This window comes from Anomaloglossus baeobatrachus, chromosome 1, assembly GCF_048569485.1.
Source record: "Anomaloglossus baeobatrachus isolate aAnoBae1 chromosome 1, aAnoBae1.hap1, whole genome shotgun sequence".
In the NCBI taxonomy this organism is placed as follows: Eukaryota; Metazoa; Chordata; class Amphibia; order Anura; family Aromobatidae; genus Anomaloglossus; species Anomaloglossus baeobatrachus.
In genome coordinates, this window is record NC_134353.1 from 156,067,647 (window position 1) to 156,082,147 (window position 14,501).

Sequence of the window (14,501 nt, forward strand, 5' to 3'; positions counted from 1 at the left end):
GTAACAACTATTATCTAGACTATTCACAATGTCCGTAGGCAATATCAAAATTGAGTTTATATGTTCCCCCTACGTTAACATGGGCCACCTTTGGGTGTTTTACTCCCAAATTCCAAAAAACAAAGAGGAGATATGCATTACAAAATATGGCATTGATCTTCACCAAAGTTCAAATGTGGCCTAAAAGTAGTGTTTTACAACACCGGTCCTCGAGTACCCCAACAGGTCAGGTTCACAGGATTTCTTGGGTACTCCCCAGGTCATTTCATTATCATTAAGCCCTCAGAAATTCCCATATGGGTTCTCTCTATAGGATAGCCTCAAAAGATGACCTGTTGTGGTTACTTGAAGACAACACTTGAGAAACGCAGGCCTAGACATCCATAATGGCAGCATAATATGATCAGGACTTTGGAAGGTCACCAGATTTCAACAGCATTTTAATAGGAATTTTTCCACTATGACACATTCATTCGGTCAGTGGGTGAAAATTGTGTTGTCAATCAATAATTAGAGGTCCTAAACGTATTTGGGTAGGTTGAAATATAAAACATAGGTCCCCCAAGTTCCACCGTTTCTCAATACAATTCTATCTTATTGTGTGCACATTATACTTTTAACTGGTTCAATACTATGGGAAACATTTTCTTGCCTTCACTTAATTTTATTAAACTACTTAAAAAGAAGAGCACTCATCTTTATCATGGGATAGCCCAAGAGACATCATAGATGAGGAATCCCTCACTGGCAATCATAGACCAGAGTTGTACACTGCTGACTATCTTGAGCCACATATAGATCATATGGATGTAAACCGCTTCTTCAGAAAAAGAGAGGACAGGGCCTCTATTGCCACCCATTGGATGTAGAAATCCTAAAAGTCAATATTTAAAAGGGGTTTTCTCACGAACAAAGTTCATTTTAATCAATAGATCTTGAAATAATAATAATTTCCACAATTGGAGGTGTTAAAAAAAAAAAAAAAAATGTCCCTGTGATGAGATAATCTTCTATATATACAGTATGTGCCCCTATGTACTGTGTAGTGGACGTGTCTGACCCTACAGGGACATGGTCTGATCATACCACATCTCCTGGGCAGGGGAGGACGCAAAAGAGAATATACATACATTACAGCACGGGATCGCACATTATTCTCTCTTTGAGGTAAAACATTTTTTAAAAACAGGCAAGGAAATGCTTTACCTCACAAAAAGAATCAGCTACGTATAATCCGCTGCTGTAATGCCTGTATCTTTTGCGTCCTCCCCTGCCCAGGAGATGTGGTATGACCATGTCCCTGTTTGATCAGACACAGCCATTACACAGTACATAGCAGGGGCACATATAGAATATTATCTCAGACCAGGAAGATTTTTTTTCTAAACACATCCAATTGTAGAAATTACTATTCCAAAATGTTGATTAACATCAACTTTGTTCGTGGGGGAACCCCTTTAACAGCTTTGCCATTTGACAGGATAAAGGCCCCTTTACACACAGACTTTCAGCGATCCCAACCTGGCCGGGATCGCTACAAAGTCTCTGGTGAGTCTCTGGTGAGCTGTCAAACAGGCAAACCTGGCCAACGACGCAACAGCGATCCGGACCTGCAGAACGACCTAGCTAGTCAAACACTGGAAACGAGTGATGTGTCACAATATCTGTCAATCACTATTCTCTGTCAGTCGGTCTCTCCCTCTCGGTCTCTATTCTATCTCTGTCGGTCCGTCACTATCTCTGTCCCTCTCTCAGTCTGTCGGTCATTTTCCCCTCCTCTCTCATACTCACCGATCCCCGGCGCGGCGCTGCACGGCATTCACACTGCTGCGGCGGCTTTTACTATTTTGAAAAAGCTGGCCGCTCATTAAACAATTTCGTATTCCCTACTTTCCCTGCCCACAGGCGCCTATGATTGGTTGCAGTGAGACACGCCCCCACGCTGAGTGACAGGTGTCTCACCACCCAATCACAGCAGCCGGTGGGCGTGTCTATACTGTGCAGTGAAATAAATAATTAAAAAAAACAGCGTGCGGTCCCCCCCCCAATTTTAATACCAGCCAGATAAAGCCATACGGCTGAAGGCTGGTATTCTCAGGATGGGGAGCTCCACGTTATGGTGAGCCCCCCAGCCTAACAATATCAGTCAGCAGCCGCCCAGAATTGCCGCATACATTATATGCGACAGTTCTGGGACTGTACCCGGCTCTTCCCGATTTGCCCTGGTGCGTTGGCAAATCGGGGTAATAAGAAGTTATTGGCAGCCCATCGGCCGATGGGGCGCTTTTCTCAATGCATTTCTATGGATGCCGGATGCGGCGCGATGCGGCAAAAACCGCATGCGGCCGCCGCATGTGGTTTTTGCCACTGTGCATGCTCAGTAGCATGCCGCAAGCGGCAAAAACCACACGGGCCACATGTAAAAATCTTATGCAAAGGATGCGGTGTTTTCACCGCATCCGTTGCATAGGTTTCACAGCCGGATTGAGCCGCACGGCTCAAACCGGATGTGTGAAAGCAGCCTAAGAGGCATCTGACAGGGAATATAAATGGTAAAATAAGTAGACTTATAAGGCTATGTGCCCACGGGAGCTTGTACCTGCGGATATATCTGCAGGTACGGCCGCAGATTTACCGCAGCTGCCCGCCGGCATCCGCAGCTATTTTTAGCTGTGGTAGTACAGCGGAATAGCTGCGGTAAACCTGCGGACTTTCATGCGATTTACCTGCGGACATCCCGGCCTTTATCTCCATAGTGGAGAGCCGGGATTTCCGCAGGTAATTCCACAGGAATAATTGACATGCACTTACGTGCAGCTGCAGGACATCCACAGCATGTTCCGCAGCGTGGACACAGCACTCCCCATGTCCCATAGGATAACATCGAGTGTCTGTACTTGCTGAAACCTGCGGATTTATCTGGAAAATCCAGATAAATCCGCAGGTTTTCCACGGCAAAATATGCAGGTGCGAGCTCCCGTGGGTACATAGCCTAAGGGGTACTTTGCACACTACGATATCGCCGCTGCGATGTCGGTGGGGTCAAATTGAAAGTGACGCACATCCGGCGTCGCTGTCGATATCGTAGTGTGTAAATCTTTTATGATACGATTAACAAGCGCAAAAGCGTCTTTATCGTATCATCGGTGTAGTGTCTGACATTTCTATAATGTAGCTGCAGCGACGGTACGATGTTGTTCCTCGTTCCTGCGGCAGCACACATCGCTGTGTGAGAAGCTGCAGGAGCGAGGAACATCTCCTACCTGCGTCACCGCGGCTCACTATGCGGAAGGAAGGAGGTGGGCGGGATGTTTACGTCCCGCTCATCTTCGCCCCTCCGCTTCTATTGGCTGCCTGTCGTGTGACGTCGCTGTGATGCCGCACGACCCGCCCCCTCAGTAAGGGGGCGGTTCGCCGGCCAGAGCGACGTCGCAGGGCAGGTGAGTGCAAGTGAAGCTGACGTAGCGATAATGTTTGCTACGGCAGCTATCACAAGATATCGCTGCTGCGACGGGGGCGGGGACTATCGTGCTCAGCATCGCTACAATCGGCTTGCGATGTCATAGTGTGCAAAGTACCCCTAAGTGTTATAGATCATATGTAATACTGTATTTCCCCAGTAGAGAGTCCACTGCAGAGCCAAATGGTAGTCAATGGTATTTAGCCGCAGTAAGATCCGCTGTTTGCAAGTAACATTGAAAAACTGGATTCTGAGCGAGAAAGAAAAAGTAGATAAAGTAATGTAAATAGTTTTTGAGCTTTCTGACCATGAACTGATATTTATTATTATTATTAATTATTGTTATCATCCCTATTAAGTTAATTTTCTATGATAAAAAATGAGAAACACACGGTTCTGTACACCTACATTTAGATATAGTGTAACAATTCTGTTTAGGCTATATTTCAGCTATTCCATATATTTACCTTTTATTATAGTATATTCATATTGTGTGATCTGGGATAGGGGCAGGTGTGCGCCAATCTTCAGCTGGGAAGATTAGAGGAATGCATAGAGATATAGAGAATGGGCCTGTAGCAGAGTGAATACTATTCTTATTCTCACAGATAGTGACTCAGAACTATGTACTGTATTACAAGTATGCCGCATCCACTGTACGCCCGCTGACAAGGATAGAAACCATGACAAAATGCAAACAGATCTGTTTGAGAGAAGACCAGTCTGACATAAATCCTTTCTAGCCTTCCCGCTCAACAATCCTTCATACATTGACTGTTAAAGGTATTGAAGTAGTTGCTATGAAGCCTATACCGTAACGTCAGCTGCATCATATCACCATGACATTTCTTCTGCATAATTAAAATACTGATAATATTTGCTGCTGACATTTTCAGTTCTGACTGCATTACACAATCTACAACAGTCAGATCGTCCGAGGACACAATAGACTTTGATGTAGGGGCACCAGTCACCAACCGGTAGAGATGTTGTCATGGGTGTGTCACAGGTGACAGACAGCCATGTGGTTTCTAGCAATAGAAGGTCACAACATTTGGCTGCGCAAAATGCTCCCTGACTTTCTATTGTTCCTGCTGTCAGTATTTATTGTAATTAGTAGCTTTCTTGCTGAATTTTCATCTCTCCCCTTTTGGACCCAGCAGGAGCTCGCCCTCTATCCAGCTGCGGATCAGCAGCATTATCTTGGTGCTTAAATACTCCCATCTTCCCTGGACTGGTGCTGGTGATATTATTCAGTTCACTCTAGCTCTGGTTGTAAGCAGGTGGCATGCTTTCATCTTCATTGCTGAAGCTTTGCTGAACTGCTACCCGAGTCATCTGTAGACAGGTAGTTCATGCTTTTTCCCTCCGTGTCCCCATGTGTCTTCCTTTAGTGTTTAGTGGGGTTGACGAAGAGTTCATCTCATCCATTCCCTATTTAGGGTCCAGCACTAGGGATACCTAGGGTCAGGTATCCGGCTTGGCACATAGGCATGGAACCTATCTAGGGTGGTTAGGGACCAGCATTAGGTTTGGTCAGTGGTCACCATCTTCCCCCTTCCCTAGACGCTGGGGTCCCCTTCCCTTATTTTACGCTGCTCGGTTGATACTTCCCCGTACGTAGTGTGGCAGATGTGCATACATACAGGAAGTATCAAAAACACCATACTACGTTACGGTTATGTTTTCCACCTGTCCCATTAATATGATAATTTAGCTTAACACAACGGCATCATATTTTTTGCTGTGAGTAGGAGAAAACATGTCAGACACCTTTTACACCCTTATCTCAAAAAAAAAAAAAAAGCAAAAAGGTGGTCAGCCATGTATAGTAGATGTTAGACTGTTGTTGGAAGCCAACATGGACAATGTATAAGGAATCACTGGACTCCATGTTGTATCTATGAGGTACCAATATTACCAGGACTTTACATCAAAGGAATCGTCCATGTACAGTGAGGAGTTGCATAACCTGTGAGGTAAGAAGGCCATTGTGTGTTTTGTGATGATCTGACCTTTTATCCTATGAACATGATAAAGGTTGCATCTTCACGTGAATTGAACATTGTGCCTTTAAGGCTCCATCACACACGAGATCGCTAACTAGATTGTTGCTGCGTCACAGTTTTCATGACGCATCAGCGATCTCGTTATGTGTGACACCTACCAGCGATCAGGCCTCTGCTGTGAGATCGCTAGTCGTTGCTGACTGGTTGGGACCATTTTCTTCAAAGACGATGTCCTGCTGGGCTGGACGCATCGCTGTGTTTGACGCCTACCAACGACCTCCTAACATAGTCCCACCGCTGCCGAGATCGTTATACAGGTCGCTGATCATTACTGGGTCGTTGGTAAGGTCTGACTGTGTGACATCTCATCAGCGACCTCCCAGCGACTTACCAGCGATCCTTATCAGGTCACATAGTTTTCGGGATCGTTGGTAAGTCGTTAAATGTGATGGGGGCTTTAAAGGGTACGTTACACGCTGCGACATCGCTAGCGATCTTGTTAGCGATATGACACGCCAGATCGCAGATGCGATCTGCCGAGATCGCTCATAGGTTGTTTTTTATAGCGCCGGTCACATGTGCGATCTCGGCAGATCGCATCTGCGATCTGGCGTGTCACATCGCTAACGAGATCGCTAGCGATGTCGCAGCGTGTAAAGCAGCCTTTAGCCTCTTGAAAGGTACACAACTCCTATGGTGTTGATGAATTGAATGTCCTGTTTATAGCCTATTCAAATCTACATTGATAAACAATAACTTGTTCAAGTGGAATACAAGCCATGGTTCTGGAGATGGACATCAAGTCTCCAACCTGAATGGAGTGTAAACCTGTCCTCAGGCTTTGTGATATGAAAGATCTTTGCTATATACCAGGACACTATCCACAGGATCCACAGGTTGGTCAAGACTCGTCTTAATCCTTTAACAAATTGACCTCGGAGAGCCTCCTTCAGGAGAGCGTTGACATCAGCAGCCACACGCACGTTCCTGGACAACGCAAAAGACTGTGACCTGATTGGATGCTACTAATATGTGGAGGTGTTACAGGGATGGGCACCGTATGGGCCATGTTTGACTGTGTGTATGATATAAAAGGTAGCATATCAATCTAGTCAGTCTCCCCACTTCCCATCTTCCACCACCCTCTCCTATTACCTTTCCCCTTTCATTGTACCCTTTCCCTTAGTTAGGGAATTTATAATGACATACATAAGGGAAACCTATTTGTAATAAATCCCCTTTTAAAGATCCAGTAGCTCTTTTAATGATTAACTGGCACCCCAAAACTCAGCAGACTTCTATAACGGTCTAACCCCTAACCCTAATGAACCAACCCTCTAGTACAAGCCAGCTCTCCATTAGCTTCATCAGACATCAGTCTCCATTTTTTTTTTGTTACACACCATTTCATGCCTTATATTTTCAATCTTTTATATCGGCATTTAAAAACTGTCTGAACTGTTCTTTTCACAATTGACACTTCAGCAGTTAAAAAAAAAATTGTTGAAAAAATACATGTAAACTGGACATCCAGTTTTTCATCCATTTTTCACGGCTCCTCAGATATAAGGATACATTGATTTCCATTAAAGTGGGTTTTTTTGGTCCGTTTTATCACAGCCGTTTCTGAACCCCTCTAGTGTTCTGGACATGCAAAGTGTGAAAACACTGATCTTTCAGTGTGGCTGAATTTAGGACTTTGTGCACTTTATAGCTCAGCCATTCCCATGGAATGGAGAAATGGCATCTGCACGTAGGAACACACAGGTCTAGGAACAGAAGTGTGAACACAACGAGTGTAACAGGTACTGGATCCTGGGTCACATGAATTATTCAGGAGGGGTGTACATTAGCAATTCAGAAAACTAATTTCAGGAAGCGCCTAACTCAGGCAATGAAATAGCTGGAATTTCTGGCACACACTCAAGGTACAGAGGTCATTATACTTTCGGCCGACCTACGGACCTTACAAAGGAAGGATTTAAGTAGAGTACTGAACGTTAAGAAAACCTCCACCAGTACGGGCAGGAATTGCTGGGATAAATGATGATGATGTTGCTGGTATTTTGCTTATGAGAAATGGCTGGTTTATCAGAAGCCCTTGGCCCCATACTGGTATTCTGCAGCTCATATCAATAGCAATGTCATAACACAAGATATCATGAGTAGTGGCTACACACAAGAGCGGAGATAGCACCACGCAATTAATGAACACGGCACACTTTGTACTAAAGACTTTAAGTGGCACACAAACACAATAATTACCAAGACGGCAGAGCAGATCTGTAAGTTCTGTAGGCGTATAGCATTCTAGAAAAAAATAAGAAAGTAACACAAATTACACTGCCCTGACGTAGGCCATAAGGCCGCTTTACACGCTGCGACATCGCTCAAGCGATCTCGTTGGGGTCACGGAATTTGTGACGCACATCCGGTCGCTTTAGCGATGCCGCTGCGTGCGACACATATGAGCGATTTTGCATCGTTGCAAAAACATGCAAAATCGCTCATCGGTGACATGGGGGTCCATTCTCTAATATCGTTGCTGCAGCAGTAACGAAGTTGTTCCACGTTCCTGCGGCAGCACACATCAGTACGTGTGACACCGCAGGAACAGGGAAGCTCTCCTTACCTACCTCCTGCCCGCAATGCGGAAGGAAGGATGTGGGCGGGATGTTCGTCCCACTCCTCTTTGCCCCTCTGCTTCTATTGTGCGGCGGTTCAGTGACGCTAGTCACAGCGACGTCGCAGGGCAGGTAAGTAGTGTGACTGGTCTGGGCGACGTTGTGCGCCACGGGCAGCAATTTGCCCATGTCGCACAACCGATGGGGACGGGTACTCACGCTAGCGATATCGGTACCGATATCGCAGCGTGTAAAGTGGCTTTAAGACAAGCTTCAAGAAGGGCCAGATTCACATATCCATGTTCTTGGACCAGGCGCGGATCTCCTCACCAGAGCCCAACATATGCCTGTGAGGCTCTGGAGCTTGGGTCAGGAGACCAGTGGCCGCTCCATGCATTGCGGATCTGAGTAAAGTTATTTACAGGTAACGTCCCCAGGGATGTAAATGAAGCCATCTAGAGAAGGAATAAGGAACGGACTGTTGGCTTTACTAGGTAGAGTGTACACCTCCTTGACTGGATATCACTTGTTAGCAAGCAGCGTGAGCAGGCAACAACATGATTTTCACACATCTAATTAGACCAGGTACTGATGTTTTAGTAGTAGGGGAATGGTTGGGTGGGGGAAATGGAGAAGTTGGAGACGAGACAGGTCCCTTTTAAGTTGTGTGCAATTAGAAGGCATTGGGTCTATAACAACAGGTGTGCAGTGTTTCAAGATGTAATATGCTGAAAACTCAAATCACCATGTCACATTACAATACAGTTAATATGCTCACAATGACAATTTTTTTTTACGTTGTACCAGCCCAGTTGCCCTAAAATAACAAAAATATACATATTGATCCACAACCTATTGCAAGGGTGTCAAACTCAAGGCCTGTGGTGGGATTTTCTTGGTCTATAATGCTGTGGGGATACAAGTGTTGGGATTTGTGGGGGGGGGGGGCACAATGCTGTAGGCAGTGTCAGACTGGGGCGGCAGGGGCCCACCAAGAAAATTGATTCCGGGGGTCACTGATCAACTATATGCAAAATTACAATTAAAAGTGTACCTATGCTTCTGTATAATAACACTGCAAAAATAATATATTGAAAAAAAAGAGGCAGCTACTTATTAAAGGGCTCTAATTCCTAAACCCTTACTCCAATTACCATAGCATGTAAATGGCCTAAAATTAAAGCTCAAGCTGCACTTTAAGCCCACATACATTGACTATATAACTATATAACTGTATTTCGAATATGTTTTGGTAATCAGCCAAAATGCCGAAACTTAGATCCAAATATTTCTGGACCTAGCAGTGTAAGGAAAACTACATTTTAATTTCTGTTGTCACACCCATTCTTTCCTTCACAACCTTAAAAGGGAAGCTTCTGCAGCTCCTGGGCTGCTTTCTTTGAAGGTGCACCTTAGCCCTGACTCCCCTTCCAGACCCCAAAAATAAAACTTTATAAAACTTGGCCCTTAGGTATGTAAATTACCTTGGTTGGCCAGACAGGCGGGCTCATTTTCTGTCCCCCCTCCTGCCACTGATCGCTGTCCTCCTTCCTTGATTGACGGTATGACAGCTCAGTCATCCTCGTCGCATTTTCAAGTCTCGCGCCTGTGCAGTTAGGTCTGCTCGCGCAGGCGCAGTTCGCTCTGCTATATCGCGTCCAGAGCAGAAACCAGCTGCCTTCGCTCACGCCGGTGAGGTAAATGCGCAGGCGCGAGATTATGGGCGAGTACGAGCATGGCGCTGGTGAGGTCATGTACAGTGTCGACCTCACCAACGTACCCAATTATATGTGATAGGCTGAGGCCACAGAGGGATTACTGTGTGTCCTCGCATGACACTCTGCTCATGTTCACAGCACAGCGTAGCCGAGTGTCATGAGACTGTGGTCCCATTGTGTGATCAAAGCTGCGGAGGAGAGGGAGGGATTTATCTCCCTATCTCCTCTGTTGCGGGCTGATGCAAGAATCGCACTGGTCTCGCGGTACAACGGTGTAATGCGAGTGCAATGCAATGTTTCTCTCGCCCCATAGACTTGAATGGGTGCAAGTGAAACAGGATCAGATTACACTCACAGCATGCTGCGACTGTTTTCTCGGTCCCATTAGGGCAGAGAAAATAAATCGCTCACGGGCCCATAGAGTAATATTACCGCATTCCACTCGCTCCGTTTTTCTTGCCGTGTGTCCTAGGCCATAGAGACAGTAGTGCTCACTCATCACTAATCTGCATTCACAGTGAACTTGTTTGTTAGGCAATTGCTCTATTTCAGTAATACCATGTGTGAACACCGCCTATAAAAGCAACCATGATATTTAAAACTGTTTCATGAATTAAAAAATAATTTAAATTATTGTTTAATGAAGAAATGGCCCATATTGTCTTCACTACCCACAATAATGATATCCTATGAAAGAGAAGGGAAAACCACTGCACAATATACAATTCTATACCATGGTATCTATTAAAAAATGCTATGGGTGTTCTTTCCGGGTTTGTGTGGGTTTCATCCGGGTTCTCCTGTTTAACACACTCCAAAAACATACTGATAGGGAACTTAGATTGTGAGTCCCAATATGGACAGTGATGATCACATCTGTAAAGTGCTGTGGAATACCGCTACAGAAGTGAGTAAAATAAAAATATATATAGGACCCAATAGGTGTTTTATCCCCCCTGTATGCCTATAGCATTGAATAATTTGCAGGTCAAAAAGCAGCAGAACCTTCACACTCAAATAGATTAAAAATATATTGTTCAACAATGTAAAATCAGTATGAAAAAGACATCCTGGGCCAAAGTTATACTCCTAGATGACAAATATTGGTTCACTTAAGCAAATCTACCTTACAAAGTAGTAGCATCAGCACCGGTAGTCCAGGCGGCAGCTGGAGCACCAGTCTGAGTAGTACCGGTATATACAAGTTCAACCTAAAGCCGAACATGTTGATCCAGAAGATGACAAAAGCTTCTCACAAGGCAGATGTTAATAGCTTCATATAAAGGTAAAAATTCCTAGTCGACATGGTCAACGCTAATAGGTTACCAATCATGATACGCTAATGTAATTGAAGGGTTGTATAATAGAATAAATGTAGGGTACCAGTAACACAATTAGCTTTATAGGTGTTTTCTACTCCGGAGTTGTGATCTACAGTTGGCCATATGCCCCAAAACCTTCACGATCACAGACTCTCACTTTTTAGTCCATTGTAGTAGATTACAGCGTGACCAGACAAAGAATGGAAAATGGCTTATAAAAGTTTTACTCAATAGCTGAAATATTGATGAGCCATTCTAGACACCAGCGCGGGAAGGTAACTTAATATTTTATGGTCAGCTGTATTCACTGTAGAATGGAGAGGCTGCATTGCCAGACCCCCTCATGAAATACAAAGAAATTACACGGTTTGGTGGCGCGATCAATCCTTTATGAAGGGTCTGAACATGCCACCTTGATCATCCTTGATCATCCAGTACCTTATAAGTCTCTTGGAAGATTGAAGAAAATAATGGTGCCTTGTACTTTATATCATTCAGTAATTTCACAAGATGCTTTAGGACTTCACATAAATTATAATTGCATCACAATAATAATTAATGGCAGCTATTAATGCCACGTTATTTAATCTGGTGTGAGCAATGACGCTGAAAGTTAATTAAAAGGTATAATTAGTAGCAAGACAGGAGTGTAACATGTACATATGCATTTTACAGCCATCTCCTGCCCTTTAATAAGTGAAGGTTTTACAGCCCAATACCTCAGGAGCCTTATCACTCTGGAATCCTAGATGTGCACTATCTCCTCCATTCCTCACATACCATTCACCAGTCCAGAGGCCTTCTTACTCAACACAAGCAAACACAACCTGCCAAACAGCGTTCATGCTCCTAGTCCTGGGAAGTGCCCTATTAATAATGCATGAAAGTTACTACCCACACTTCTTCCCAAACAGCCACCAATATTTGCTACAAGACAGAGCCACCCAAACACCCTTCTTCTGGATTAAAAAACATATCACATGGCTGGCATAAAAGGCTATCAAAATATAAGGAATAGCTCATTTTAGTGCTTGGGTCAGGCAAGCGTCATCCAGAAAACATGGGACGATTTTAATTCGTATCATCATCAGTGTCCATAATTTACATCCATCTGCCATCCCCGTGTCCGTATTTTACATCAGTGTCACATCTATTTATACATCAACATTTTAAAATGTAAATGATTCCTAGGTTAACCTCCTCACGACATATGACGCATATTTGCATCATATGTCGGTTCCCTGCCCTTTATGCGGGCTCAGACACTGAGCCTGCATCCTTCTCTGCACACGATGGCTGATTTAAATCACCTATCATCTGCCTCTAGCAGCCGCGGGTGAATCGGAAATCAGTTAAATCCTGTATTCAATCTTGGACAGGAGGATCGAACATGCCTCAGCGGGAGGGGGGGGGGGGGGCATGTCATTCCCCGCAGATTGTGGCCGATCATCTGATGTACAAAGGGGACTTGACAGAACTAAAAGATTGACATGGGTGGACACTATTATACTATAGCACTAATCCAAAAGAATCTGAGGAAACTGTAAACCTAGTCAAGTTACCCATACAGTGGAACCTTGGTTAACGAGAACAATCCGTTCTGGGAGTGCGCTTGTTAACCAATTAATCGTTCAGCAAAGCAAGAATTCCCATAGGAAATCATTGCAATGCAGACAATTCATTCCACAACTTGCTAAATATCCCATCCTGGTGCCCTATTGTGCCAACACACACACACACACACACACCTTACCTTCCGTTCACTCGCCGGTCTCCTGGAACTTGCAGTTCACTGGTACAAGATGTGTATTGGGTAACCAAGGCGACCGATGCACCCAGCGCGCTGACGTGAAAGGCATGAGCCGCTTGCCTCTGGTTGGCCAGCACGCTGCCTTTGAGTAGCGCCTGACAGGTGAAGTTCCTCCCTCGTCGCGATGGTTACCGGATACACATCCTGTGGAGGGAGGACCTTCCCCTTTCAGCCGCTACTCAAAGGCAGCGCACTGGCCAATCAGAGGCAAGTGGCTCCTGCCTTTGACGTCAGTGAGCTGGGAGCGGAAGGTCCGGCATCGGTCGCGATGGTTACCTGATGCCTGCAAGCTCCAGTAAGCCGACGAGGGAACGGAAGGTAAGGGGAGCATAATATGTGTGTGTGCGTGCGTGTTTGTGCGTGATTGTGTGTGTTTGTGTTGACTGCAAGAGCGGGTCAGAGCGCGGTGGATGTACAGAACCGGAAGTGTGTGCGGTGAGTATTTGCTCGTACAGCAAAGTTTTCTTGTAAACCGAGTTACAAATTTACAGAAAGCTTTGCTCGTTAGGCGAAATACTCGCTAACTGGGTTAGTCGTTAAGCGAGATTCCACTGTATTCCACAGTGGTAGTACCAAGTATAGATATCCCCAGTCAGAACAGCATGTCTCCACTCTACATACACAAGGTGAAAGAGAAACCGTCCGGAATTAGAGATTCTGTTACATTAGTTAAAGGGGTTGTCATCTTTGTTTTAACTAAATGGTTGGGGACCTGATTTTGTGGCATCTACTGATAAAGTAGGACATGTTCTCCTCCTTTGTGAGCCCTACGTGCTTGTTAGTGCTGCTCACTTCTCAGATTGCACAGATCTCCCGTTTACAAGATGGCTACTGACAGGAGCATGAGATCAGACCTGTCCATCAGCATCAAAGAGCACATTTCTCATGTGCAGGATTTTCCATTGGTGGAAGCTGATGGACAGGTCTGATCACAGGATCCCCCACCAAGCAGTCAAGGGCAGAGATCGTAGAATACAAATATATTAGTACTTGCTACTAATTATGTGATCAACATGTTTTAAAAATAGGGGGAAATGGGCAACCCCATTGATGCCCTGAAGGAAGTCCACAATACAGAAATGTAGGCATATCACAGCATAAATGTAAATGGGCCAAGCTCACAACTGTAGGCATATTGCAGTAAGTATAAATACACTTCTCCAATATCTAGATAAAAAAAAACAACACAGGATTAACGTAGTGTCTCATACTGATCCTTTGATCCATTTAATACACATACTTATTTGTTAATCTTGTCCTTGGCCTCATACCACCTTTACTTATTAAACTTAATAGCAAGGGTCTTAGGAGACGTAACTAAGAGGAACATTTGAATCAATGTGGCATGCCCCAGCCTACAACAAATGTGGCTATTAATTATACACACTATTTAAATGAGGTGGTCACGTTATTGCCGCACTTTATTAAAAATAAATAAAAATATATCCGGTCAGATTGTATAATACAATAATAATTGCGAGGAAAGAAAAGTCAAAGCAGATGCATTTATTACAGCTGAATACAAGGTACTGCCTCGGTAAAACAGTTTGTCATTTTC

General features: G+C 44.5%; 1 protein-coding gene across 1 annotated transcript in view; it reads right to left on the reverse strand.

Annotated features, from left to right (window-relative positions):
- Nucleotides 1–14,501, reverse strand: part of WWC2 (WW and C2 domain containing 2) — a 205,606-nt gene that overhangs the window by 140,243 nt on the left and 50,862 nt on the right. The window lies entirely within an intron of this gene.